This window comes from Siphateles boraxobius, unplaced genomic scaffold, assembly GCF_051911475.1.
Source record: "Siphateles boraxobius isolate OS27281-9 unplaced genomic scaffold, OSU_SipBor_1 12, whole genome shotgun sequence".
NCBI classification, from domain to species: Eukaryota; Metazoa; Chordata; class Actinopteri; order Cypriniformes; family Leuciscidae; genus Siphateles; species Siphateles boraxobius.
The window spans coordinates 4,863,776-4,891,567 of record NW_027508722.1 but is presented as its reverse complement, the minus strand read 5'-3'; the positions used below and the strand labels follow the sequence as shown (position 1 = coordinate 4,891,567).

The 27,792-nt window shown below is 41.7% G+C and overlaps 4 non-coding genes across 4 annotated transcripts; all 4 read right to left on the bottom strand.

Annotated features, from left to right (window-relative positions):
* Nucleotides 1–18,433: 18,433 nt before the first annotated feature.
* On the bottom strand, nucleotides 18,434–18,515 carry trnal-uaa (transfer RNA leucine (anticodon UAA)). Its single transcript has one exon. It is a non-coding gene; the product is annotated as a tRNA-Leu (tRNA).
* A 204-nt stretch (nucleotides 18,516–18,719) lies between these two features.
* trnal-aag (transfer RNA leucine (anticodon AAG)) lies at nucleotides 18,720–18,801 on the bottom strand. The gene has a single exon. It is a non-coding gene; the product is annotated as a tRNA-Leu (tRNA).
* A 5,600-nt stretch (nucleotides 18,802–24,401) lies between these two features.
* trnal-uag (transfer RNA leucine (anticodon UAG)) lies at nucleotides 24,402–24,483 on the bottom strand. Its single transcript has one exon. It is a non-coding gene; the product is annotated as a tRNA-Leu (tRNA).
* Nucleotides 24,484–24,686: 203 nt separating this feature from the next.
* trnal-aag (transfer RNA leucine (anticodon AAG)) lies at nucleotides 24,687–24,768 on the bottom strand. Its single transcript has one exon. It is a non-coding gene; the product is annotated as a tRNA-Leu (tRNA).
* Between the last annotated feature and the right edge of the window lie 3,024 nt (nucleotides 24,769–27,792).

Sequence of the window (27,792 nt, the reverse complement as noted above, 5' to 3'; positions counted from 1 at the left end):
TTAGTGTAAAAATGGTGGATTGCATGTTTTGTATGCAAATACCTGTAAAACTGAAACACAAAAGTCTATGAAGTTTTTGTAATACAATAGCCAGTATTTTGAAACCTGGTGTACTTTGATTGACTGCATGTACCTTGTAAAGTGAAAACAAGTGTTATTCTTTGACAGAATAATTTCATTCTGAGTCAGATTTCCAGTGTTTTGCTAAAGTTAGTGTGTGCAGAGAAAGATGTGTTCTATTTTGAAATGAAGAGTTAGTATATATTTACAGTTTTTTTTTCAATTGTTTACACGCAATTTTGAAAACCTCTACCTCCTTCTCCTCTTCATCTACCTCCTTCACCTCTTCCTCTACCTCCTTCTCCTCTTCATCTACCTCCTTCACCTCTTCCTCTACCTCCTTCTCCTCTTCCTCTACCTCCTTCTCCTCTTCCTCTACCTCCTTCTCCTCTTCATCTACCTCCTTCATCTCTTCCTCTACCTCCTTCTCCTCTTCCTCTACCTCCTTCACCTCTTCCTCTGCCTCCTTCTCCTCTTCATCTACCTCCTTCACCTCTTCCTCTACCTCCTTCTCCTCTTCATCTACCTCCTTCACCTCTTCCTCTACCTCCTTCTCCTCTTCCTCTACCTCCTTCTCCTCTTCCTCTACCTCATTCTCCTCTTCATCTACCTCCTTCATCTCTTCCTCTACCTCCTTCTCCTCTTCCTCTACCTCCTTCATCTCCTCTTTGAGCCCCCCCCTCTTATTCTCACTCTTCTTCTTCTTCTTCTTCTTCTTCTAGCTCCTTCCATTTTTGTTGAAGACAGGTGAACTCACCTGCTGCCTTTTATAGCACTCCTGAGTGATGCGTTTTCAAATTAGCACATGTGTGCTTCCACGCCTGATGGATGTGCATATCCAATTCATTCATTAGTGTGGTCAATGGCAATCCGGGGCTTTGTAATGACAAGGAAGTAACCTCACAATCCTTATCTGTGTCTAAGGTGTGAGAATGTGTGTAGAGTTTTACAAATCACTGTGTGTAATGTTTTGCTAAAAGGGTAAAGCAGACATTGTGTGTAATGTTGTGCAAATCTATGGAGGGGTTTTGCTCATTGGAGTAGAATTTTGCAAATTGCGTGGAAATTTTTATTTTAGTGTGTAAACAATCATAAAAATCTGTAACAAAATGTGTTATTGAGAAGAAAATTATCCATTTGGCCAATTGTGTTTTGTTGGTGTGAGTCTGTGTTAAGAGTTTAGGAAAAAGTATCTGAAGTATGGGTAAGCGCTTGTTAGCGATTGAAAAAAACTGTAAATACTTTTGAAAACAGATTCAAATAAGCGGCGATCCTAAATTGCAATATTATTTCCCACTATTACTGTTTTTGACTGTATTTTAATCATATTTCAAAAACAAAAAGAATCTTACTGAACATAGACCTTTAAACAGTATTGTATAATTCCATCTAGGATTAGTTAAAATTATTGGACAGTTATGACTGTTTCTTTCTCTTGTTATATATGCAACATATATTATATTTCATTGCATGTTGTCTCGGGAGTCATTTCAAATTTTATTTGTCCAAAATAATTGAATTTGCATATTAACTGTCACAACTCAGTAGAGTCACACAAATTAGTGCTAGCAGCTGACACAATTCTGAAAACTATTGGAACAAATGTATACATTTTATTCTATAACCTTAAGTACGTATTTGACATCCAATATTTTCTATTTTATATGAGGGTAGTCTTGGATAGATAAAGCGGTAATTAAATAAATGACCTGCTAGACTAAATGTTTTGTCTTTTTCCTTCACAGACTACTCCTTCGGGGCATTACTGCAAGATGCATCTGCAGTTCGACTGCATCGTTTTTGGTCGGACACTTTGCCACCAGAGGATCACAGGTGGATTGCCAGCAGGCTTTTTAAAATGGGGCCCAAGGGAAAACCAGAGCTTCGAGACAACCTACAGCTCTGGTATTACCCACCACAGCCAGCACTTATTTACAACCAGGCTCCAGCTCCAGACAGATTTTTTTGTCATGCTCTGTTGCTGTGGATGCCGTACAAGCTGTGGAAGATCAAGGCTCTGTTGTAGAAATTTTAATATTCATTGATCCCAAACAGGTATCATAAGAGAAAGAACCTATTCAATGTATAAAAGTATATGTGTGTACGTGCTTGTGCGTGAATTTTCAGGAACATATGGGACAGGACCTCTGACCTTATGGATGGTCAGTTTTGGCCAGTTTATTTCAGTACCAGTTTGTGTCTTTAAGTAGAAACTGAACAGCAGTAAGGACCTTATCTGGGTGGGTGAAAGGTACAGCGGGTGAGGAGGAACCTTGAAAACAGTATAAAGGCTGTCTCATATCTTCCTGTTGTGTGTCACTCTCTTGCACAGCGTAACTTCTGTGTACTAGACTGAACCTATTCTTGCAAGAATAAATACTTTTCTTTTTATTAATTTGACTCTGAGTGTCTCTTACGCAGTGATGATGTTTAACAGAATTTTTGCCACAACAATTTGGTGTCAGAGTGGGATTCCTTGGAAGTGCCTTCTGGACCTGAGAGCGGGGGGTGTTTCGCCACCTGGACTGAGCAGTTCCAGCTCTACCTCGTAAGCTTGAGAGAGAGGGGCCGACCGCTATCGGGTCCGGGAGGGGCTCCACTGGAATCAAAAGAAAGCGAACCCGTGGCAACCAACATATCTCTGGTAAGAGACGTCTAAAATATTTTCTTTTGGGGAAAAGTATTTTGTTTCAGGGTATGAAATGTGAGTGAACCATATTGGCTGAGGGCTGTTTCTGTGGTACGTAATCTGAGATTAATTGAGATCTATATATAGATCAAGAGGTTTCAAACAGATACGAGAGAAAATTATCTGAGATTAATTGAGGTCTGTAACAGATCAAGAGATTTCAAACAGATAGGTAACCTGAAAATGAGTTGTTCCGCCACGGAGCAAATTGTTTTTAGGTACTGAGGCTAATTAGGGGGAACCAGAACAGTTTTTGGTAAACCTTAATTAGGAGGGCACTAATAGTGCAACCCGACCGATTTGGGTTAAAAGGAAATATCGGGTCTGTTGGGGACGCCTAACAGATCAGGAAAACGCGCGTTGAAGAGAAATCCACAGAGAACAGAGAAGCAGCCAATATGGGGAAGTCTCAAGGTAAGCATGCAAATTTGATACACCGGTTTTTCTATCAAATGAGAAAATTATGGGGGAAAATTTATGTTTTAGATATTGAAAAAACTGAGAAAATACCATGATTTCCCCAGGGAGGGAACACTGAGCACAACTAGACTGAAAGTAGTGCGAGAATCAGTTGAACAGGGCAGTGAGAAACAAAAAAGGTTGTTATGGCTGTGTTCAACATGTGTAAGCAATGTGGACAAACAATGGATCGTTGTCTTAAAGGGGCAGCTAAAAAGAACTGTCGAGAGAAATAGGGTTTTACTTCTTCATCCAGTAAATGGATGCATGACATTAGATGTCTAGAGAACTTAAATTTATATGATACGGATTGAAGTTGTAAGCAGCAATAAGGCTGTCTGTGTGAAATAGGGGATTGTTATCAAAACAAGGGAAAGATTGGAAATTCAAGTGTCACTATGACGGGTGAGAGACTTGATGGAAGAAGGAAGTGAAAAAAAAAACAAAAAAAAAACAAGAAGGTTGGTGTGTGAGATATGTTTGTGTGGGGATTGTGTAAACAATCATGTACTGGTTAGATAATGATTTGAAACTGGCATGTAGAGAAAAGAAAGAATTAGCATGTAGAACAGAGGATACAGAAGGAACTGGACATGTAGGGAAAGATTGAGAAGGAATATAGTAGAAAACTATATGTGATGAAAATAAAATGTCTGACAGAATTTATGGAAGTCAAATTAACTGTTTAAATGGTATGAAAAATGAGTTTCAGAATAAAAATAAGGCATTGAGTATGATTAACGGGGACTAATGTGATATAAAGATAGGAATGTTTCATTAAGCAAAATGGGGAAAATTCTATATTTTAATGGTAAAATAATGATTGAAATTAGGTTTAGTTTTAGTTCGATAACCATTGTGTTTTGAACCTAGGGTCCAGCTATGCTGGGGGTACAGCAACAGGGTTTGATTATTCAGCCCGGTTTCCGGATGTTAGATATGTACTTGTTCTGTAATTAGGGTTGTTGATGATAATACCAAATTAGTAAAATGTAAAGACAACTTTGACCAAAAAAAATTCTGAAAATCAATAATGTATAATGTTGGATATTTGTTGATATTAAGTAATTGAAGCAAAAGATATTGTCTGTTTTATAAATGAAATTATGGGTCGGGGATAATTTCCCTGGACAAGTATGACTAAAGTTAAACGAAAACTTTGTGAAAACAACTTAGAATATTTTGAGCATTTCGATGCAGCTTATTAAAATTAATGTGCGGCCAATGATAATGATGAAGATTATGATTTGGCTATTATGATTAAATCCGCCACTGGTGGACTGTAAAAGAATACAGAGAACTGCTTAATCAGTGGCTCTGTTTATATTCCTGAATGGGACACACACTGCTTCAAGGGTGTGCAGTAAGTTGGAGCCGTTTGCAAGCTCACAGTGATCAAACTATAGTCAAGGACAGGTATCTGATGCTGTAGTTGAGGCTGACACATGAACCCACTAGATGACAGAGAGTGTCTTGATTGTGGTCAGCAGGACCATTTAACACGTAAGTGTAAATGCCCACCGAGGTGGTGTAAAAAAAAAAATGTGATAGTGACACATTTCTGATAATAATGTAGGTTTGAAAGTAGATCAGTGTTTAAATGACGACATTAACATTTTGTCTGAGAAATAAGAGATAAAAAAAAAACAAGGTCAAGAGATTGAAGTCTTAAAGTGAATCCTTTTAATGAAAAGATCTATAATAGTAATTTTTAAAAGTGAATTGATGAATACAGGTTGATGTAAAATTAATGACTCCAACAAATGTGTGACGATCTGCGGCTGGAGTGCCCGCTTGAGCCTCTGGAGGGCACTCCTTCCTAGTTTATTGTTTCCATTATGTTTCACCCTGGACTGATTATGGTTTATTTGTTGCACCTGTTTTAGATTGAGCGTCCCTGATTTAATCCTGAGTTTTCCCTTTGTTCAGGGCTCAGTATTGTAAGTGTTTGTAAGTGTCTGACTGCATTACCTAGCCTTGTTCCAGTTTCCTTCTATTCTAGTGTTTCGGTTCCTTGATTATCTGCCTGTTCCCGGTTTCCCGTTTGCCTTATCCCTGCACGGATTTGATGTTTGTTTGGACTGCTTACCTGGTTTTGACCCCTGCCTGTTTCCTTGTACCTGTCTCTGGATTCTCCTCTTAATAAAGCCCGCGTTTGGATCACCTCTGTCCATGTTCCATGTGCAGATTCATGACAAAATGTGAGTTGCAAAATATATCAAAGTAACTAACAGGATGATTGTGCTGTAATTAAACATTTAAAAAAAAAAGATTTTAGAGTATATAGAGAGACTAATCTCACAGATGATTTACAATAACTGCAAAAGTATCACAAGCAGAGAGTGCTTGCCTCGTCAAAATTAAATCCTAATTGGAGATTGATAAACTCCAAGAGAAAACTTAAGTCAAATATTAAACTATGGTAATTGAGATTGAGAAATGTGAAACGTTATTGAGAACTAGAATAATTATTTTTATGTAAGAACAAATAAGCAGAAGTAGTAGGCTACTGAATTAACGGTTGCTAAAATGTAAAATGTGTAGAAAGGCATCTGATTAAACAAACAGCTTGAAAAGTTGACCATGAAAGAGCTAGAAGCTGATGTTTTGCTTTCAAAAGATGAGTCTGCTATTGGCTGTAATGAAACAGTTCGCTTATCTAAATCTGATGTGTGCTGTGGCTGAAACAGCCAGTGCGACAGAGACTCAATCTGAGTGGAAATTTGTAATGCCTAGATTCCCTGACGTGGGCAAAAGACAACTGTAAAACTATGTTTATTTGAAAACACATGTAATTTCTGGCAAAGATGCCTTAAGCTGGGATAGAGTTAAAAGATGGTAGATAAAAGTTTGATGTTAGAAGTATATGAGAGAGCAGTGTACCAGTCCGAATGTCTCAGAGTCTCTCTCTCATTCAATGTCAGCTAAAAGCTGACATCTGTGATAATAAGTAAAGCACAGTGTTTCAGTTTAGAATCATAGACACAGAGATGTTTAAAGAAACAATTGCCGTTCAGAGGGCAATTTGTATTTGTAAATGTTTTAAATGTAAAACTGAATGACTTTAAAGAAGTCTTTAAAATAATAATACAGACCTTAAACGATAGAGGTGACATTTTGATTAGCGTATTTTAGGACCAGTAACAACTTTGTCTCATTTTAGTCTCCACCATTCAGGACCGATGGCTCCGGCTACAGATGAAGTACACTGAATGTACGGTTGTGATCTAAATTCACTGAGTATAGTCTAAGTAGCTAAGTTGCTGCTTTTAAGATAGTTCATGGATTTAAGTGATTAAATACTGTTGTTAATAACCTGTCTCCCTGTGAACACTATTAGGCAATCGGAATGGCTCTGGTGACTCTTGAACGTGCCTTTCCTAAGCTCCAGAAAACAGCTGAGTTCTGTTGAAGAAAACTGGCTACTCAATGACGGGATGATCTTCCTGGCCAGGGGACAGCCCAACGCAGGGGGTCACGAACATTGGGCAACTCCGGATGGAGGTGTTATTTGTGAGAAAGGTATGAGAGTTGAGCGCTGATTACTGGAGGCCACCGGGGTCAGCAGAGCATTGAGAGGTGAGATGGGCTGTGAGGTGAAAATTAATGTTACGGCAGTCTGACCCAGAAATGTGAGTTCCTCTATACCACTCACCAGAAACCGCATTGATTGTATGGCTTGTTTTTCATTGTGACAAGTGTCTGCAACTATGCCAGGGGACGACACCCTGAAGAGAAGAAAATTAAAGATAAAGAGATAACGGGAGAGGGCTTTCAGGAGCCAGCTGATTCCATGAGGTGATTGCCATTATTTGCTGCGGAGACAGTAACAAAACTTAATTATATGAGGGACATGATGTTGGTTGCCATATGGGCAAGTAAAATGTATAGAAGAGTTAATGTTGAGCTAATATTTTTATAACATAGTTTTAACTCCTGAAGGTCGTTAGGCATGGTGGTGGCTAAAGATGAAGACAGGCTTTTGTAGATTTGAGAAGAGTCTGGATAACAAAGGTGAATGGTAAAAGGTTAATGTAATAAATTTAATATTACATTTTGTCTAAATTACAGTCTAAGGAGGCTGTTGAAAAGATTATTTGTTTAGAGAGAGAGAGACTGTCTGAGTGGAGGCAGGGATGGTAACTGTGTCTGTCTTTCTGTTATCGGCCTGCTAGAGCAAGCTAAAGAACAAAATAGTGATAATGAACCAAAACAACCCAGCTGACTTTTCTAAGATGAAATGAATAATGAACAGACATGCTTTGTAACTGGTTAAAAGACCATGTAAAATTAGGTAAAAGCTACAGTAAAATGTGAAGTTTAAAATCTTAATTAAAATTTAAATCTTTTTAGAGATGATATAATGAAAAGCGAACATTAAAAATGAACAGTTAAAATATGTGTCTAATATGAGTGTGTGTGATGGTGACTGCACTCTATGTCTTGTACGTGTAAGTTTGGGGTACGAATACTGTGTCTGAATAGTGTGTATATTGTGTCATTAACCTCTGGAATGAGGGTTTTATCATTACAGATGGGTTAAGGCAAATGACAAGTTTTAAGGAAGCTAATAGTTTTGAGTCAATCTGATGACAAGATGATGCAGAAAATGGGACGAGCTTTAAATGGATTAGTTATCCAGCTCTGTCTGCTACTGGTAATTATGAATCAATCTATGGATTAAAAGCATTTATTTAAATTGGATTTGTGAAGTGGTAGATTGTCGTCCAAAATGGGTTGTGATAAACTAAAATGTTATAGATTTGAAGGCAACAACAAAAGTGACATATTGGCTAAGTCAATATCAAATTATCCAGAGAGTCCTTCACATTTATGAATATTGTGAACAAAAGGGGGAAAATGTTGTTTGACTGACATTGACCAAGTCTGTACAGCACGACCTGACCAGACAGAAACAATTGAAACAGAATTTTCAGAAACAATGTTTGTAGATGACGGGATTAAGAGACCAAACAACAGGCCTGAAAAGCAGGATACACTGTAAGACTGAGGGCCGTTGCCCTCCAAATACTCTGATAAGAAGATGTGTTTGTGGCTTTAAGTAATATTTTTGTTTCAGAGGCAGAGAAAGATGTCTAGAGGAATTTTGGCTTTGGGACAACGTTTGGGTTAGTGTTGATGGCAAACTTTATCCAAACACCATTATGTTAGATTGATGCACGAGATGATTCATGCATCAAAAGGGGGGATGGTAACAATTTGGATAACAATTGACAAAATTTGGTTTATTAAGGGACGGTATATGTTGGGAGGACAAGGGGCTTAATAGGGTAAAAGCCTGGCAAGAAGCCATTCTTCTCCCTAACAAAATTGCTGTCTGTACGTGTGCCGCACACGCTGATAACAAAATTGCAGGACTGTTTCAACAGGAAACGCCAGGGCAGATGCAGCAGCGAAGGCCGTGGCAGCACAGCAGACAAAAGAAACTACGTGTACTTTACTATCTGAAAATAACCTCGACATTTGTTTTTCTTTACAGAGCATGCAGACTTTTGATGCAGGGCAGAATGTGCCCAATAAAATAATGGTTATGGATGAATTTGACTAACTATCCTGGCCTAGATTGTTATTGTGGCAGAAAGAAACAAGGCCACACCTGCGCAGCGCATACCTTAAGATTTTCCTTTTGCAGAATGTCAGGAAGGATTGCAGAAAACAGAACTAATTCTGTTCCAAATGTATAAATATTGTGTTGTGGACATGAGCAAAGTGGGTTGAGTGTTTTTCAGGGTAAAAGGACCCCGAGTGCTATTAAGTGAGCAAGAAATTATCCGGAGATAATGTTTCAGGTTGTTGATTCCACAGGTCACACCAAAGGGGACGAGCGGCAAGACAAGCGGTCACTAACAAAATACTTAAGGTCTCCATTCACAGGTGAAAGCAGGCAAGAAATGGTTCACTCCAGTAGGGGTACATCGTGATCTAAGGGGCAAATCTGGTAATGATCAGAAAATGGTTGGAGAGTGGGACACCTGAGTCGAAGCCTCTCACCTTAGACTACACCGACAGGCCTCAACAATCAAATATGAGGACAACGTGAGGGGTCAAAGGCTCGTGCTAGTAACAGCCTCCCTCACCGGCGATGGAAGACCATGGCTACGGCACGCAAAGTGTCACCCTGGTGAAGACGGAATGTCCATGGGGCAAACGAGATGACCAACACACCTGGATGAAGATGCACCAACTAATGGTTTGAGTTTAGCAAAAGAATCTGTTTTTGTGATGATTTTGATGATTTTATTTGATTGAATCAAAATAGGGCTTAGATCAAATGATTTGATTGGTTAAGGATTCATTAGAAAATATTTCAGGTAAATTATAGGGATTATTATTGAAGAAACTTGATTAGGCTGTCCATTAAGGGTAAGAAAGGCCGATCATGGGAGAATATGTATGGTAATAAGCTAAAAGATGGTCCGTATTTGAAATATTAGAGTTAATTTTGAACCACTACATTGGTTAAAAGAATGGATAAAAAAAATATAAAACCTTTTCAGGATAGATTTTATTAAATATGGTGTTAAAAGTTAAGAAAATATGGTTAGGAAAATGGAGGCGATGTATGGAAATGGGCGTGGACTGATGGTAAATGGATAAGATTGGTTAATCTTTGGGGGGTTGGGGGTACTGTACTACCAATTTCAGCGATAGGATCATCAATATTGTTATGTTTACCATGCATTATAATGTGTTTCCAGCTCAGTACAGAGACTGGTTAAAGCTGGGAGTCTGTTCAATTGGATGAACAAAATATGATGATACAAGTAGTTGGAGCTACTGTGACATGTGTTAAATTGTATGGTTTCCTTTTCTTTTTCTTTCTTTCTATGAATGTTTTTGATATGAAAAGAAGGTTAAAAGCTGTGGTTATCCGCTATGTGATGACGTACAAGGAGAGGGGTCGAAATGAGGGATTTTATTCTACTTTTATTTCTTCGTATTTCTTAGCCTGTTGAAATGCCATGTGGGTTTCAAGATGTGTAATGATAACCAGGGTGTTAAATTGATGTGTTTCCTACTTAAACTATACACTATTTCTTGTTTATACTGAGGTGACTGAGGGTCCGACCTAGGTCGGGAGTGCAATAACAGTGCTTATTCATTCAGCCCGGCCGCAGATAAAGTCTTTACTTGCTTGCTAATAATTAAGGGACTATCCCCACAAAAACAGCCTAAGCTTTTTACTTTTCCAAATGTTATTTCACAAATGTTTAAGAGAGTGGTCAGTTATGTGAAAACCAGAGATGAAGAGTATAAGTGTGATGAAATGACTTAAAATTTGTTCTATTATTTTTATTATTATGATTGGGTAATCTGAATGATAAAAAGGGGGGAATTGTTGTAGAAATTTTAATATTCATTGATCCCAAACAGGTATCATAAGAGAAAGAACCTATTCAATGTATAAAAGTATATGTGTGTACGTGCTTGTGCGTGACTTTTCAGGAACATATGGGACAGGACCTCTGACCTTAGGGATGGTCAGTTTTGGCCAGTTTATTTCAGTACCAGTTTGTGTCTTTAAGTAGAAACTGAACAGCAGTAAGGACCTTATTTGGGTGGGTGAAAGGTACAGCGGGTGAGGAGGAACCTTGAAAACAGTATAAAGGCTGTCTCATATCTTCCTGTTGTGTGTCACTCTCTTGCACAGCGTAACTTCTGTGTACTAGACTGAACCTATTCTTGCAAGAATAAATACTTTTCTTTTTATTAATTTGACTCTGAGTGTCTCTTACGCAGTGATGATGTTTAACAGAATTTTTGCCACAACAGCTCTCTGTCCTAATTCTGCCTGCGGGCAGCATCAGCTGACTGGAGGCGGTCTGCACAAAAGGGCACGGCAGGTTCTGGACATCGATAGGATGTACAACATGGTCACAGAAACCCTCATCTGTACCAAGTGTAAAGCCTCGCATGTGTCCTGGAGTCAGACTGTCCTGCAACAGCTGGATCTGGGCCATCGCTCTGAATTTCGGGTCATCCTCACGCGGAAGTAAGTACACTTTAATTCCACATCCAGTTGATAGCCCATCATCACATATGTTTGCAAATACTTTACAAATCAATTACGTAAAATATATGAATGTGTGGATTTTGCTTTTCCTAAGGTATACCTGTGATATGAGAGTCATTCGGCTCCTGCGTGAGCGTGGCCTAGGCAACAGTCCCACGCGGGTCATCAAACAGCTGCGTGAGAACCACAGTGAGGAGTGGCTCCAGCGTATGGCCCGGTACACCACCCAATGTGTGGACTTCCTCAAACGACCCGGGGTGTTGCAAATACAATTCCAGGAACCCCCAGAGCCTACAGTGGTCCCCAGCTGCAAGTGGCTGCTCACCGTGTACAGCCAAGACATCCTGACAAGGCTGGATGAAATCCATGCAAGGATAACATCTACGTATGGTTCAGTCTTGAAGATGGATTCTACTAAAAAGGTTAGCAGGGGATTTTTGTTAATTTATGGTGTTTACTGTTATATCATTATCAGAGCATGAGTATCATATTCTACATGGTGTGATGTTTCATTGCATTGCATGCTTCCTGTCATCTACTGCAGATCACTAAGAAGCTGGCTGGGACGGCAAGGGGAATGGGACTCTGGCTTACCTGTGTTGGCTATGAGTTTGGTCAGGTGCTCATGAGTGTGCTGACAGCACAGGAAGGAGCAGGACTGGACATGATGGTCGATGGTCTGGTGAAAAGGTACCAGCAGGCTAGTGTGGATCCACCTGCTGTTTTGTACGTGGACTGTGGCTGCTGCACTGATGTTGGTGAGACCAAGCTGAAAACCAGATTCAGAGGGTGGCCTGATCTCATGATTCGGTTGGACATCTGGCATTTTATGCGCAGGATTGCCATGGGGTGTACAACTGATGCCCATCAGCTGTATCCCATCTTCATGTCACGGCTGTCAGCGTGCATTTTTGAGTGGGATGCGGCTGATGTTTCTATGCTTCGCAAAGCAAAGAGAGAGCTGTTTATATCCCAGGGTTGGCCTGCGCTGACAGATGAAGATGTCAACAAGCATCTTACCAGGAATGAGCTGGCACTCCATTGCCGGAGGAGGACCTGTGGAGAGGAGACTACCATCCTTCTCCTTGAGCGGCTGCTTACAGAGCTCCTGAGCAGCAAAGGCAAAGACTCCCTGGGTGTTCCTCTCCTGGACCGAGAAAGGATGGAGCACATCTGGAATGTCCAGAAGAAGCATGTGAAATGCATTCAAGACCCCCCTGGTGTTGTGCTCTATACAGAGACAGGGAGCCTAAACAAGGGAGGCGTGCTTCTGAAGACCTACAGATGTGCCAGAGGCTCCACTTCTCTCGAAGTCCTTTCATTTACACCTGAACCGTTTCATCCCAGTTATTGTCTTTGTCACACACACTGTGCATGTGTAAAGAAAGAGCATTAAGTGTTTTTGTGTGTTCCTTTAACACCTCCTAAACACTGTTGTGTCTATTTACAGGGACCAGTGCAAACAGTCTGAACTTTCAGATTTATCTGCTGGAGGGTCTACACCGGTGGAACCAGGACCGGGAGGCTGCTTCCCTGTCATCGGAGCCATCAGCTTTGCGCAGCTACACAGGAGAACTTGTTCACTGTGTAAACGGCAATTATGAAAAGCTGTTTGGCAGCAAAGTGGTCCCCACGTTTTGTCCCCCTGCATGTTACACCGGTGAGAATTATTTTATATATTTTTTATTTTATCAACTTGCAATTTCTGTGTAACCTCCGTCTATATGTCAGATTTAACCCTATAGAGTCGATTGTATCATAATTGATATGCAAGTTTCTAAAGGACTCTAAATGATCAACATGATCAAATATTTTTAGGAAACCTGGCCTCTGTCGTCTGATTGATTATAGTCTTTTAGTATAATTGTAAAAGTGTCCACCTTCAGCTCGTGCTTCACGTTTCTTTTCATTGTGAAACCTTTACTGATTTTATAAAGTAATTGTAAGAATAACTTTTATATTGTTACTAATATTTAATGACTAGTTACTAGACTGAAGCAGCTTGGGTTCACTTGATTAGAAAATCATGTTACATGTAAATATCAAAATGATCATCAGACTTTTCTCTCAATCATCATTGTATTGCATTTCATTTCATGTTTTGCCCACATAATTAAACGTGTTGGGCCTCTAAATAAAACTGTTTTGTTTTTTTTCTCCTTGACGATGAGCTCTATATTCTCACACTATATGAGCTATTACAAAAGCCTAATGTATCAAATATGATACACAACATTCTATTTAATTTCCGTTTGTTTATTGTTTTTATTTCAGGTGAGCTCATTGGAGTGCAGTATCTGTTCCAGCAGACTGGTCAGGCACTGCAGGACATGAATCCTGACTCTGAGCAGACAGCAGAGCTCATTGAGGACCTCAGTGTGGAGGAGCGAGATGAAGATGAGGGCTTCTGTGACATCAGCGAGGATCACACAATAGCAGATCCGGAGGCTGTTCTGTCACCACCCTCTTCCACACTGACACTGGGTTCTTCCACCGAGGTCACCAGCAGTGCCACACCTGTACTGGGCTCTACATCCCCTTCACTGGTCCCTGACCCCAAACTTGTCCTCACACAGTCTCCTTCATCACCTGGACCCTCAGGGACTGCTGTCACACCTGTTCCCTCTGAAACATCTGTTTCAACTCTCCCCTCAGAGCCAGAGGATGCTGGTCAGGATGTTGATGAAGAAGAGACGGTAAATACTACTCCTTTGTATGTCTTTCAAATTAACTAGAATAATTATGATGAATTAACATCCAGTGCTTTAAATCCAGACTTTCCACATATTTTACATTTAAAAGTACAGCCTAAATTCATTTGTAAGCTGCAAATACACATCAAGTCAGTCATCTTTATTTATTTGGTGCTTTGTAAAATGTCAAGAATGGCGCTCTCTGCTTTGAACTATACAGTGCTTTACGGTGATAAACAGGAAAATAACACAATCAGTTATGGAATTATGCATTAGACAGATGTGATGTAATAATTGTATTGCATGTTTGTGTTTTTTAATAGGCTGTTGACTACCAAAATATCCCGGGTTATCAACATGTGGACCAGCTGGCAGAATATCTGGTGGATCTCCGGGACCACACAGCCCTCAGCCTGACCAACCAGGAAGCCAACACCATAATTGCTCTTTGGCAGAACCTGGATGACCGGGACAAGGAACGGGTGGTGTATGACAGTCGATGCCGAAAGAGACTGCTGAGTGGGCGCTTCAAGGTCCCGAAGAAGCCCACTCACCCTGGTGTAGAGAGCACCACCAGATGTGTGCTGGGTGCAAGCAGCGCACCTGCTCAGTGGCCTGACTGTTGCCGTCTGGTGGAGACCATCTTCATCAGACTTTGCACTGTCCACCCAAGCCCCAAAAGAAAAGGCAAGGGAGCCCTGTCAAGATGGTCTCTGATCCTGCAAGACTATCGCAGGATAAGGCAGCTTGTACTGGGCAACAGCTTGGTGATGGGAGGAACATCCATGCAGCTGGTGGAGGTTAACCAGAACACCCTGATTCATTGGTATAACAAAAGACAGAAAAAGCAGGAGCTGTCTGTGCTGCTTCAGGGCATTCAGTTGCCTCAGCCCCTCCCTGAAGCTCATGAGCCTCTCCAGGTAGCCAAACGTCTACGGACTGAGCCAGAACAACCAGGGGAGCAGCACCAGTACAAGCTACCAGAGAGCACAGCTGGTAAGGCAAAGCAGAGGCAGACTTCTGTTGGGCGACCCCCTCTCAGACCCAAGGCACCAGCGCAGAGTCAGACGTTGCTGACACCATCTGCATCTGGAGCATCACTGCAGATGGTACCAAATATACTTATACCATCAGCACCAGGTTTCCAGGGTGTGCCCATGTTCCAGGCTGTGCCAATGTTCCAGGGTGTGCCAATGTTCCAGGGAGTGCAAATGATCCAGGGCATCCCAATGGCCCAGGGGATGCAAATGGTACAGCCACTGTTACAGCCAACAGCTGTACAGGGCACCCGCTTACCCGCTTCACCAGCTGCCAATCCAGACGCCATGCCCAAGAGACCCTACAGGAGAACCGTAGAGGCCAACACTTGCAAAAAATGTGGGCAATTTAAAACAAGTGCTACAGGACATAGCCAGTACAGGGGCAGGGTGTACTGCCCACAGACTGAGACTGTTTCAAAAGAGGTGTGGTTAGAGGAAATGCGGAGAACCATTTCCAAATAATGTATATATTTTCATGTATATAGCATCATGTATATAGTGTGAACAGTTGTTTAAATAGTTAATACTTGTGTTGAATATTATTTAATTGTTTTTTAACGTTATTTAACATTTTAACTTTTTATTTCTTGTTTTTGAAAACCTATTTAACTCTTCATTTTATTTATTTATTTTTAAAACATGTTACCAGTATTTAACATTTTAATATTCATTACTGTTCTGTTGGCATGATTGGAAAATAAAAACAAATTGGCAAGTGATTTCTTTTTGACTTTGACTTTCATATAACACTAGTTCATCAGAACACTGCAACAATATAACTTTTGTATATAAAAAATATAATTTATACATTTTGTTATTCTTGTGATTGACATTTTCAGCATATTAGTTACTATTTAATGGGTTGCATCTTTGTTCATTACAAATAACAGATTTGCAAGTGTCTTGTTTGAATGTAACCTAAAAAAATACTTAATCAGATCAATAATAATACAACAACTACTAAATAATAACACTGTTCCATTGGCAATTATATATTTTTATGAAAGAATATCAAAGAAACACAACAAACAAATTACATATGTATATTTTATTAACACTGGAACAGTATGTATTCAAAAAGAATTTGCTTATTTACTTTTACTTTCATATAACACAATATTTTATCAGTACACTGCACCAATATAACATTTGTATTTAAAAAGATAATTTGTCCATTTTGTTATTCTTGTGACAGACATTCTTCATATTAGTTACTATTTAATGGGTTGCATCTTTGTTCGTTGCATAATAATGCAAATAATTTTTTTTTTAAATGAAAGAATATCAAAAAACAACAAACACATTACATATGTATATTTTATAAACACTGGAACAGTATGCATTAAAAAATTTAGCTTATTTACTTTTACTTTATTATAACAATAGTTTATCAGTAGACTGCAACAATATAACATTTGTATATAAAAATATAATTTGTACATTTTGTTATTCTTGTGAAACATTTTACAGCATATAAGTTACTAATTAATGATTTGCATCTTTATTCATTGCATAATAATGCAAATAACATTATTTTTCATGATAGAATATCAAAAAACACAACAAACAAATTAAATATGTATATTTTATTAAAACGGGAACAGTATGCATTCAAAAATAATGATTATTTATTCAAATAATAAATATTACAAAAAGTTGTCTTTAGCTGGATTCGAACCCCGGTCTTGGTGCACACCTGCAATAGAAAACAGTGTGATATAAATGCGTGATTTTCACACACGAAGAAACCGGAAAATGTATCATAAGATCTATGCTAATGAAGGCATATCTTTGAACATCAAATTTCAGCCTTTCTTTTCTTCGTTTTTTCTTTCTCTTCTTCCCCCTCTCTTTTTCTTCCTTCCCCCTTTTCTTCCCTTCTTCCCCACCTTTGTTGGACTATTGTTCCCCAGCTTAAATACCTAATCAAAGTCTTTGGGCCATACTCCAAAATGGCAGCCAGATGTGTCGCAGTTAAACTCAAAATCAAGAGGTAGCTGTCAGTTCACCAAAAACTCTCAGTCCTGCCGATCGACTGTCCTGCACAGAGCAGGATTGGGCACCCCTGTGCTATACATTATTATTATATTTAAAATCATTTTTGAAGTGTCATTATAATAATTGCAAGTTATTGTTGTCTCTGACTTTAGAGGGTGCATATTTTCAGCTGCTTTTGCACCTTTTCAGAGCAAACTTTAGGTGTCTGGCCCTCATTAAAACTTATTAAAACGTGGGATTCGAACCCACACCCCTGAAGAGACTGGAGCCTAAATCCAGCGCCTTAGACCCCTCGGCCACGCTACCCCGTTTTGGTTACTCTAGTGGGCCATTTTCTGGACATTAAATTTCAGAAATAGGGAAATTGTTGGGAATGGACCTTCATCGTCAGGCTCTGAAGCCCGCCGAGTTCGGCCAAGGAAAGCAAAAAAGGCTGAGTTTTGAAGAGACTGGAAGCAAGCAGTGTCACTTCTCCAATCTTTTCACAAGTGCCTTCTAAAATGTAGACTTGGCAGCGGTGGGATTTGTACCCACACCCCCGAAGAGACTGGAGCCTTAATCCCACGCGTTAGACAGCCCTACCATGGTACCTTGTGAGAATGCTTTCCGTGGGCCATTTTCGCCAATTTTTTCTTTTAGTGTCTCACTTCTCCATAGTTAAATCAGTTGAAATTCTTCATGCCTTGAAGGAGCTCCTCGAAAGGTGGAAAGGCCTACTAAGTAGAGGGGGGATGCAGTTACACTCTAGGAGGCATCCCTCCCTGCTGATTGCAATTCCATCTCTAATCAAACACAACTGAATTACCTAATCAAAGCATTTGGGCCATACTCCAAAATGGCAGCCAGATGTGTCGCAGTTAAACTCAAAATCAAGAGGCAGCAGTCAGTTCACCAAAAACTCTCAGTCCTGCCGATCGACTGTCCTGCTATACATTATTATTATATTTAAATTCATTTTGGAAGTGTCATTATAATAATTGCAAGTTATTGTTGTCTCTGATTCAAGAGGGTGCATATTTTCAGCTGCTTTTGCACCTTTTCAGAGCACACTTTAGGTGTCTGGCCCTCATTAAAACCTCTGCTGGCAGCAGTGGGATTGGGACCCACGCCCCCGAAGAGACTGGAGCCTAAATCCAGCGCCTTAGACCCCTCGGGAACGCTACCCCGGCTTGGCTACTCCAAAATGGCAGCCAGATGTGTCGCAGTTAAACTCAAAATCAAGAGGTAGCTGTCAGTTCACCAACAACTCTCAGTCCTGCTGATCCACTGTCCTGCACAGAGCAGGATTGGGCACCCCTGTGTGCTATACATTATTATTATATTTAAATTCATTTTGGAAGTGTCATTATAATAATTGCAAGTTATTGTTGTCTCTGATTGAAGAGGATGCATATTTTCAGCTGCTTTTGCACCTTTTCAGAGCACACTTTAGGTGTCTGGCCCACATTAAAACCTCTGCTGGCAGCAGTGGGAATTGAACCCACGCCCCCGAAAAGACTGGAGCTTAAATCCAGTGCCTTAGACCCCTCGGTCACGCTACCCCGGCTTGGCCACTCTAGTGGGCCATTTTCTGGCCATTAAATTTCAGAAATAGAAAAAATTGTTGGGTGTGGACCTTCATCGTCAGGCTCTGAAGCCCGCCGAGTTCGGCCAAGGAAAGCAAAAACGGCTGAGTTTTGAAGAGACTGGGAGCAAGCAGTGTCACTTCTCCAGTCTTTTCACAGGTGCCTTCTAAAATGCAGACTTGGCAGCGGTGGGATTTGAACCCACGCCCCCGAAGAGACTGAAGCCTTATTCCAGCGCCTTAGACCGCTCGGCCACGCTACCTTGTAAGAATGCTTTCCGTGGGCCATTTTCGCCAATTTTTTATTTTAGTGTCTCACTTCTCCATAGTTAAATCAGTTGAAATTCTTCATGCCTTGAAGGAGCTCCTCGACAGGTGGAAATGCCTACTAAGTAGAGGGGGGACGCAGTTACACTCTTGCAGTGACTGCAGATTGCAATTCCATCTCTAATCAAACACAACTGAATTACCTAATCAAAGCCTGGACAAGCGGTCAGTCCGTGAACGAGACAAGAGCGCGCAAGTCGTTTTTTTCTGAATATCCAGTTCTCCTGTTGTTTCAGTGTAATATCTACCAGCAGGTAAGGTTGTTTTCGATTCTCTGGTTATTTTCTTGTTTTGCCTTCTCACAAATTTGTATTTTAATTAGACGCGTTCCCACTTTATATAACAGCCGCTCTGAATAATATTGCAGTTTAAATTGTATAGCACTTAAGTGAGCGCTGTCCAACAGCTAGTTTCGATTCCTCTCCCATTATTCGGGTGATTTGCGTTTGCTGTGTTAATTGCTGGGCAGAAACAGCTGTCCTCACTCAGGCGTTAGTACGCATTATATCTATGTAGTGCGCGCGCTGTCGCGGAAGCGCCAACGGAAGCGTTCAGCCTCCTCGTGTGAAGACCGACTCGGGTAAAGACCATCGACTCTACCTGTGCGACTCCACCGAGCAACGACACCAGCTACGCACTTAAGTATCTTCTTCTCCCTTTCCTTTCCTACGTGTACTCTATTTCCCTTAATCAACATGTGCTTTCAATACATTCCCCCTGTCTCTCGACAACGCACTCTCATCACGCACAGAAGGCAGCGCAATACTGCTAATCTGCGTCCCGTTCTCTCATCCACACACACACCTCTCTCTCTTTCTATGGGTCTATGGAATTGTCAGTCAGCAGTCAATAAAGCTGACTTCATTCCTGCCTTTGCATCTCTTTCAACTCTTAATATCTTGGGCTTGACTGAGACCTGGATCCGTCCAGAAGACTCAGCAACCCCTGCTGCTCTCTCTAACAACTTCTCTTTCTCTCACACCCCTCGCCAGTCTGGTAGGGGTGGGGGGACTGGTATTCTCATTTCTAACAATTGGAAATACTCAACTCTCTCCTCTCTATGCAATAACAACTCATTTGAATATCACGCTATTACACTTACAACTCCCTTTAAGATCGAGATTGTAGTCATTTATCGCCCCCCAGGTCAACTGGGAAGCTTTGTTGAGGAGCTGGATGTGCTGCTGTCCTCTTTCCCTGAGGACGGCACTCCACTTGTAGTCTTTGGCGATTTCAACATTCATCTAGAGAAGCCGTATGCTACAGATTTCATCTCTCTCCTAGCCTCATTCGATCTCAATCGGCTCATCACCACAGGTACTCACAAGTCAGGCAACCAACTGGACCTGGTCTACACACGCAACTGCATCACAGACAACATTTTGGTGAAACCTCTCCATGTTTCAGATCATTTCCTCATTACTTTCAATCTACAACTCACTATCCACACTCCACCAACTCCCCTACCAGTTACCTTCAGACGAAACCTGCGCTCACTTTCTCCCTCCCGTCTTTCCTCTGCTGTGTCATCTTCTCTTCCCTCACCCTCACAATTCTCATCTCTAGATGTGAATACCGCAACGGATACTTTATGCTCCACATTAACTTCTTCTTTAGACACTATCTGCCCTCTCTCCTCCAGGCCAGCACGCGCTACCCCCTCTAACCTCTGGTTATCTGAGGTTCTTCGGGAACACCGGACTAAACTCAGGGCAATGGAGAGGAAATGGCGCAAATCAAAAGATACATCTGACCTGAGTATGTACCAATCTCTGCTCTCTTCCTTTTCTGCTGATGTTCATGCCGCAAAATCTTCATATTTCCACAACAAGATCAGCTCCTCCTCTAACACACGAACAGTTTTCAAGACATTCAACTCTCTCCTCTGTCCACCTCCACCACCACCCACCTCCTCGTTAACTGCTGATGATTTTGCTAACTTCTTCACTAACAAAACAACAACCATTAGCAGTCAGTTCTCTCCTCCACACACACAGGAACCTAGTCCAACCTCTCCCACAGCCAATAACCTTCTCTCCTCCTTCTCTCCTCTAACCGAGGAAGAAGTATCTAAACTTCTCCTCTCCAGTCATCCTACCACCTGCCCTCTAGACCCCATCCCCTCACACCTTCTTCAAGCCATCTCTCCCACACTTCTACCAGCACTCACACACATCATCAATTCATCCCTCCATACCGGCATTTTTCCTACAGCATTTAAGCAGGCTCGGGTAACCCCACTGCTTAAAAAACCAACTTTAAACACATCACTTCTAGAGAATTACAGACCTGTCTCTCTCCTACCTTTCATTGCAAAAACACTTGAACGAGTTGCTTTCAACCAAGTATGATCTTTCCTGTCTCTGAATAACCAGCTGGGTGTTAACCAATCTGGCTTCAAGAAAGGGCATTCGACCGAGACCGCATTACTTTCAGTCACAGAAGCCCTGCGGATCGCCAAAGCTGCTTCCAAATCATCAGTTCTCATTCTCCTTGACCTGTCTGCTGCCTTCGACACTGTGAATCATCAGATCCTTCTGTCCACCCTCTCATCACTGGGCATCACTGGATCTTCCCTCCACTGGTTTTAATCCTACATCACAGGTAGGTCATTCAGGGTCGCATGGAGAGGCGAGGTATCCAAAGTACATCGACTGACCACAGGGGTTCCCCAGGGGTCAGTCCTTGGACCCCTCCTCTTCTCCATTTACACCACATCACTGGGACCCATCATACAGGCACATGGTTTCTCTTACCATTGCTATGCTGATGACACCCAGCTCTACCTCTCATTTCAACCAGACGATCCCACAGTAGCTGCACGTATCTCTAGCTGTCTGGCGGACATCTCGGCATGGATGAAGGAACATCACCTGCAGCTCAATCTGGCTAAGACTGAGCTTCTCGTTCTCCCTGCCAATCCGTCTCTACAGCACGACTTCACTATCCAGTTAGACTCATCCTCAATCACCCCATCAAGGTCAGTCAGAAATCTTGGAGTAATCTTTGATGACCAGCTAACCTTCACAGACCACATTTCAAAGACAGCTCGATCATGCAGGTTTGCAATGCACAACATCAGGAAGATCAGGCCTTTCCTAACTGAGCATGCAACACAACTTCTTGTACAGGCCCTGGTTATTTCTAGGCTTGATTACTGCAATGCTCTTCTAGCTGGTCTTCCATCATGTGCAACTAAACCCTTACAATTGATCCAGAATGCTGCTGCTCGTCTTGTACGAGCCCAAAAGGGCCCACGTCACTCCGCTGTTCATCTCCCTGCATTGGCTACCACTCGCTGCTCGAATCAAGTTCAAGGCGCTGACACTTGCTTACAGATTGTCCACCGGCTCAGCTCCCTCCTACTTTCACTCGCTCCTTCGGGTCTACATCCCTACCAGAAGCCTACGATCGGCCAAGGAGCGACGGCTCGTGGTGCCTTCACAGCGAGGCACAAAATCACTGTCCAGAACATTCTCATTCACGGTTCCATGCTGGTGGAATGACCTACCCACCCTCGTCCGTAATGCAGAATCCCTGACAGCATTCAAAAGACAACTGAAAACTCATCTCTTCCGTGAGCACTTAACATAAATAAAAAAAATAAAAAATAAATAAAACCTGTCTCTTGAAATCTTCGCTTGTCTGGCTTATGCTACTCTGAGCAATGTTTGAACTTTGTATTCTGAGCACATCTTGCGTTGTTTTTGCCTCTCCACGATGACTCGCTTGGTTTAATCCTCAAATGTAAGTCGCTTTGGATAAAAGCGTCTGCTAAATGACTAAAATGTAAATGTAAAATGTAAATGTAATCGAATTACCTAATCAAAGCTCGGCCACGCTACCTTGTGAGAATGCCTTCTCTGATTCAAGAGGGTGCATATTTTCAGCTGCTTTCGCACCTTTTCAGAGGACACTTTAGGTGTCTGGCCCTCATTAAAACCTCTGCTGGCAGCGGTGTGATTCGAACCCACGCCCCCAAAGAGACTGGAGCCTAAACCCCTCGGCCATGCTACCCCGGCTTGGTTACTCTAGTGGGCCATTTTCTGCCCATTAAATTTCAGAAATAGAGAAATTGTTGGGTGTGGACCTTCATCGTCAGGCTCTGAAGCCCGCCGAGTTCGGCCAAGGAAAGCAAAAACGGCTGAGTTTTGAAGAGACTGGGAGCAAGCAGTGTCACTTCTCCAGTCTTTTCACAATTGCCTTCTAAAATGAACACTTGGCAGCGGTGGGATTTGAACTCATGTCCCCGAAGAGACTGGAGCCTTAATCCAGCGCCTTAGAGAACTCTGCCACACTACCTTGTGAGAATGCCTTCTGTGGGCCATTTTCGCCAATTTTTTCTTTTAGTGTCTCACTTCTCCATAGTTAAATCAGTTGAAATTCTTCATGCTTTGAAGGAGCTCCTCGACAGGTGGAAAGGCCTACTAAGTAGAGGGGGGATGCAGTTCCACTCTTGGAGGCCCCCCTCCCTGCAGATTGCAATCCCATCTCTAATCAAACACAACGGAATTACCTAATCAAAGCATTTGGGCCAAGAGACTGGAGCCTTGGGCCTAAATCCAGTGCCTTAGACCCCTCGGCAACGCTAACCCGACTTGGCTACTCCAAAATGGCAGCCAGATGTGTCGCAGTTAAACTCAAAATCAAGAGGTAGCTGTCAGTTCACCAAAAACTCTCAGTCCTGCCGATCGACTGTCCTGCACAGAGCAGGATTGGACACCCCTGTGTGCTATACATTATTATTATATTTAAAATTCATTTTTGAAGTGTCATTATAATAATTGCAAGTTATTGTTGTCTCTGATTCAAGAGGGTGCATATTTTCAGCTGCTTTTGCACCTTTTACCTAATCAAGGTATCAATTACCTAATCAATTACCTAATCAATTACCTAATCAAAGCATTTGGGCCATACTCCAAAATGGTTAAACTCAAAATCAAGAGGTAGCAGTCAGTTCACCAAAAACTCTCAGTCCTGCCGATCGACTGTCCTGCTATACATTATTATTATATTTAAATTCATTTTGGAAGTGTCATTATAATAATTGCAAGTTATTGTTGTCTCTGATTCAAGAGGGTGCATATTTTCAGCTGCTTTTGCACCTTTTCAGAGCACACTTTAGGTGTCTGGCCCTCATTAAAACCTCTGCTGGCAGCAGTGGGATTCGGACCCACGCCCCCGAAGAGACTGGAGCCTGGAGCCTAAATCCAGCGCCTTAGACCCCTCGGCAACGCTACCCCGGCTTGGCTACTCCAAAATGGCAGCCAGATGTGTCGCAGTTAAACTCAAAATCAAGAGGTAGCTGTCAGTTCACCAACAACTCTCAGTCCTGCTGATCCACTGTCCTGCACAGAGCAGGATTGGGCACCCCTGTGTGCTATACATTATTATTATATTTAAATTCATTTTGGAAGTGTCATTATAATAATTGCAAGTTATTGTTGTCTCTGATTGAAGAGGATGCATATTTTCAGCTGCTTTTGCACCTTTTCAGAGCACACTTTAGGTGTCTGGCCCTCATTAAAACCTCTGCTGGCAGCAGTGGGAATTGAACCCACGCCCCCGAAAAGACTGGAGCCTAAATCCAGCGCCTTAGACCCCTCGGTCACGCTACCCCGGCTTGGCCACTCTAGTGGGCCATTTTCTGGCCATTAAATTTCAGAAATAGATAAATTGTTGGGTGTGGACCTTCATCGTCAGGCTCTGAAGCCCGCCGAGTTCGGCCAAGGAAAGCAAAAACGGCTGAGTTTTGAAGAGACTGGGAGCAAGCAGTGTCACTTCTCCAGTCTTTTCACAGGTGCCTTCTAAAATGCAGACTTGGCAGCGGAGGGATTTGAACCCACGCCCCCTAAGAGACTGGACCCTTAATCCAGCGCCTTAGACCGCTCGGCCACGCTACCTTGTAAGAATGCTTTCCGTGGGCCATTTTCGCCAATTTTTTCTTTTAGTGTCTCACTTCTCCATAGTTAAATCAGTTGAAATTCTTCATGCCTTGAAGGAGCTCCTCGACAGGTGGAAATGCCTACTAAGTAGAGGGGGGATGCAGTTACACTCTTGGAGGCCCCCCTCCCTACAGATTGCAATTCCATCTCTAATCAAACACAACTGAATTACCTAATCAAAGCCTTTGGGCCATACTCCAAAATGGCAGCCAGATGTGTCGCAGTTAAACTCAAAATCAAGAGGTAGCTGTCAGTTCACCAAAAACTCTCAGCCCTGCCGATCGACTGTCCTGCACAGAGCAGGATTGGGCACCCCTGTGTGCTATACATTATTATTATAATTAAATTAATTTTGTTTTTTGAAATTCATTTTTGTTTTATTACACTCTTGGAGGCCCTCCTCCCTGCAAGTTATTGTTGTCTCTGATACAAGAGGGTGCATATTTTCAGCTGCTTTTGCACCTTTTCAGAGGACACTTTAGGTGTCTGGCCCTCATTAATGAGAATGCCTTCCGTGGGCCATTTTCACCAATTTTTTCTTTTAGTGTCTCACTTCTCCATAGTTAAATCAGTTGAAATTCTTCATGCCTTGAAGGAGCTCCTCGACAGGTGGAAAGGCCTACTAAGTAGAGGGGGGATGCAGTTACACTCTTGGAGGCCCCCCTCCCTGCAGATTTCAATTCCATCTCTAATCAAACACAACTGAATTACCTAATCAAAGCATTTGGGCCATACTCCAAAATGGCAGCCAGATGTGTCGCAGTTAAACTCAAAATCAAGAGGTAGGAGTCAGTTCACCAAAAACTCTCAGTCCTGCCGATCGACTGTCCTGCACAGAGCAGGATTGGGCACCCCTGTGTGCTATACATTAATATTATATTTAAATTAATTTTGTTTTTGGAAATTCATTTTTGTTTTTTTACACTCTTGGAGGCCCCCCTCCCTGCAAGTTATTGTTGTCTCTGATTCAAGAGGGTGCATATTTTCAGCTGCTTTTGCACCTTTTCAGAGAACACTTTAGGTGTCTGGCCCTCATTAATGAGAATGCCTTCCGTGGGCCATTTTCGCCAATTTTTTCTTTTAGTGTCTCACTTCTCCATAGTTAAATCAGTTGAAATTCTTCATGCTTTGAAGGAGCTCCTCGACAGGTGGAAAGGCCTACTAAGTAGAGAGGGGATGCAGTTACACTCTTGGAGGCCCCCCTCCCTGCAGATTGCAATTCCATCTCTAATCAAACACAACTGAATTACCTAATCAAAGCATTTGGGCCATACTCCAAAATGGCAGCCAGATGTGTCGCAGTTAAACTCAAAATCAAGAGGTAGCAGTCAGTTCACCAAAAACTCTCAGTCCTGCCGATCGACTGTCCTGCTATACATTATTATTATATTATTAAAATTCATTTTGGAAGTGTCATTATAATAATTGCAAGTTATTGTTGTCTCTGATTCAAGAGGGTGCATATTTTCAGCTGCTTTTGCACCTTTTCAGAGCACACTTTAGGTGTCTGGCCCTCATTAAAACCTCTGCTGGCAGCGGTGGGATTCGGACCCACGCCCCCGAAGAGACTGGAGCCTGGGGCCTAAATCCGGCGCCTTAGACCCCTCGGCAACGCTACCCCGGCTTGGCTACTCCAAAATGGCAGCCAGATGTGTCTCAGTTAAACTCAAAATCAAGAGGTAGTGTTGGAGAATTTTGTTACCCCTCCTCTATCTGATGCTCAAGTCTGAATGCTGTAATGCTGAGCAAAAGTAGGCCATAGGGCAATGTAGAGTTGGAAAAGTACCTAAAAACCCATGTAATGCATAGATGACGTTGGTGCAAGGTACAGGAAAGTACTAAAAAACATATATGATGTAATTTTTTAAAAAACTATACATGTGATACTCCGCCACCAATAGAAATAAGGCCTCGGAGCATGTGATCTTAATGGTGGCGTGATACCAAGGAGGAGCAATGTGTAAGAGATAACGGTACAAACACTAATTGGACACTGGCGAAAAGAAAGATGTATAAAATCTATGTTTCAACCACTGTAAGATCAGATGATTCAGCTGACCATCTCACTTTGTTGAATTGCTCAATAAAGTTCTTCTTCTGAGACCTGGAACTTCGACTCTGAAAACATTTTGAAGACTAACTCCTACTAGACTCTGAAAAACTACTTATCAGGACCAGAGACCAGCAATTAGCCACGACATAATTGGCGAGCCAGCCAGGAGCAGGCTTGGGTTCAGAAGATCATCGTGGTGTGGACGCTGACGGTGGCATTCACAAAACAAAGGCCGGCCAAAAATCAGGTAAGCAGTTTTTGCTTATATTTTGTTTTGTGAATTGCCTCTGAGAAGCTGACACGCTTGATGATTGCTCTGCAATTATAAAACCCCACTGCAAAAGAACCTAAAAAACAACTGAGAGATAAAAGATAAGAAGGGAGTCTGATTTCCAGGTCCAAAGAAGCTGCTGTATGTGTGTTTGTCTCAAAAAGCAAGAAGTGCATAGCGTGGAGATTGCGCTCATGAAGTAAGAGTACACTGTCTAGTAAAAGAAGTGTTTAAAAGGCGCCAGGCAGTGTAGGAAGTACACTGACCACCTGTTTGTTTGTCTGTCTGTCTTTTGTGAAAGAGAATGGGGGTATTAAAATGTGCACAAAGTAAGGAAGGTAAAGTATAGATAAAGAACAAAAACATTTAAAATCCTTATAATAATTATTAGCTAAAGTTTTTTACATAAAAAGGTAAGAAAAGTTAAAAGAATTGAGTTAAAGAATGTAAAAGGATACACCAGAAGACTAAAATATAGAGAGAAGGGAGTTTTTGGCTCTCCCGGGCATTCTGCCAAGAGGTGCATTAACTAGTCATTAATCAGTGATAGTGCTGGGAAGCAGAGGACAGTGGAACCAATTAGTGAGAAATAGCAGCAGAAGCAGAAAAAAGTCCAGAATAAAGAATAAATAGAAAAAAGAAGTATAAAAATGTATTA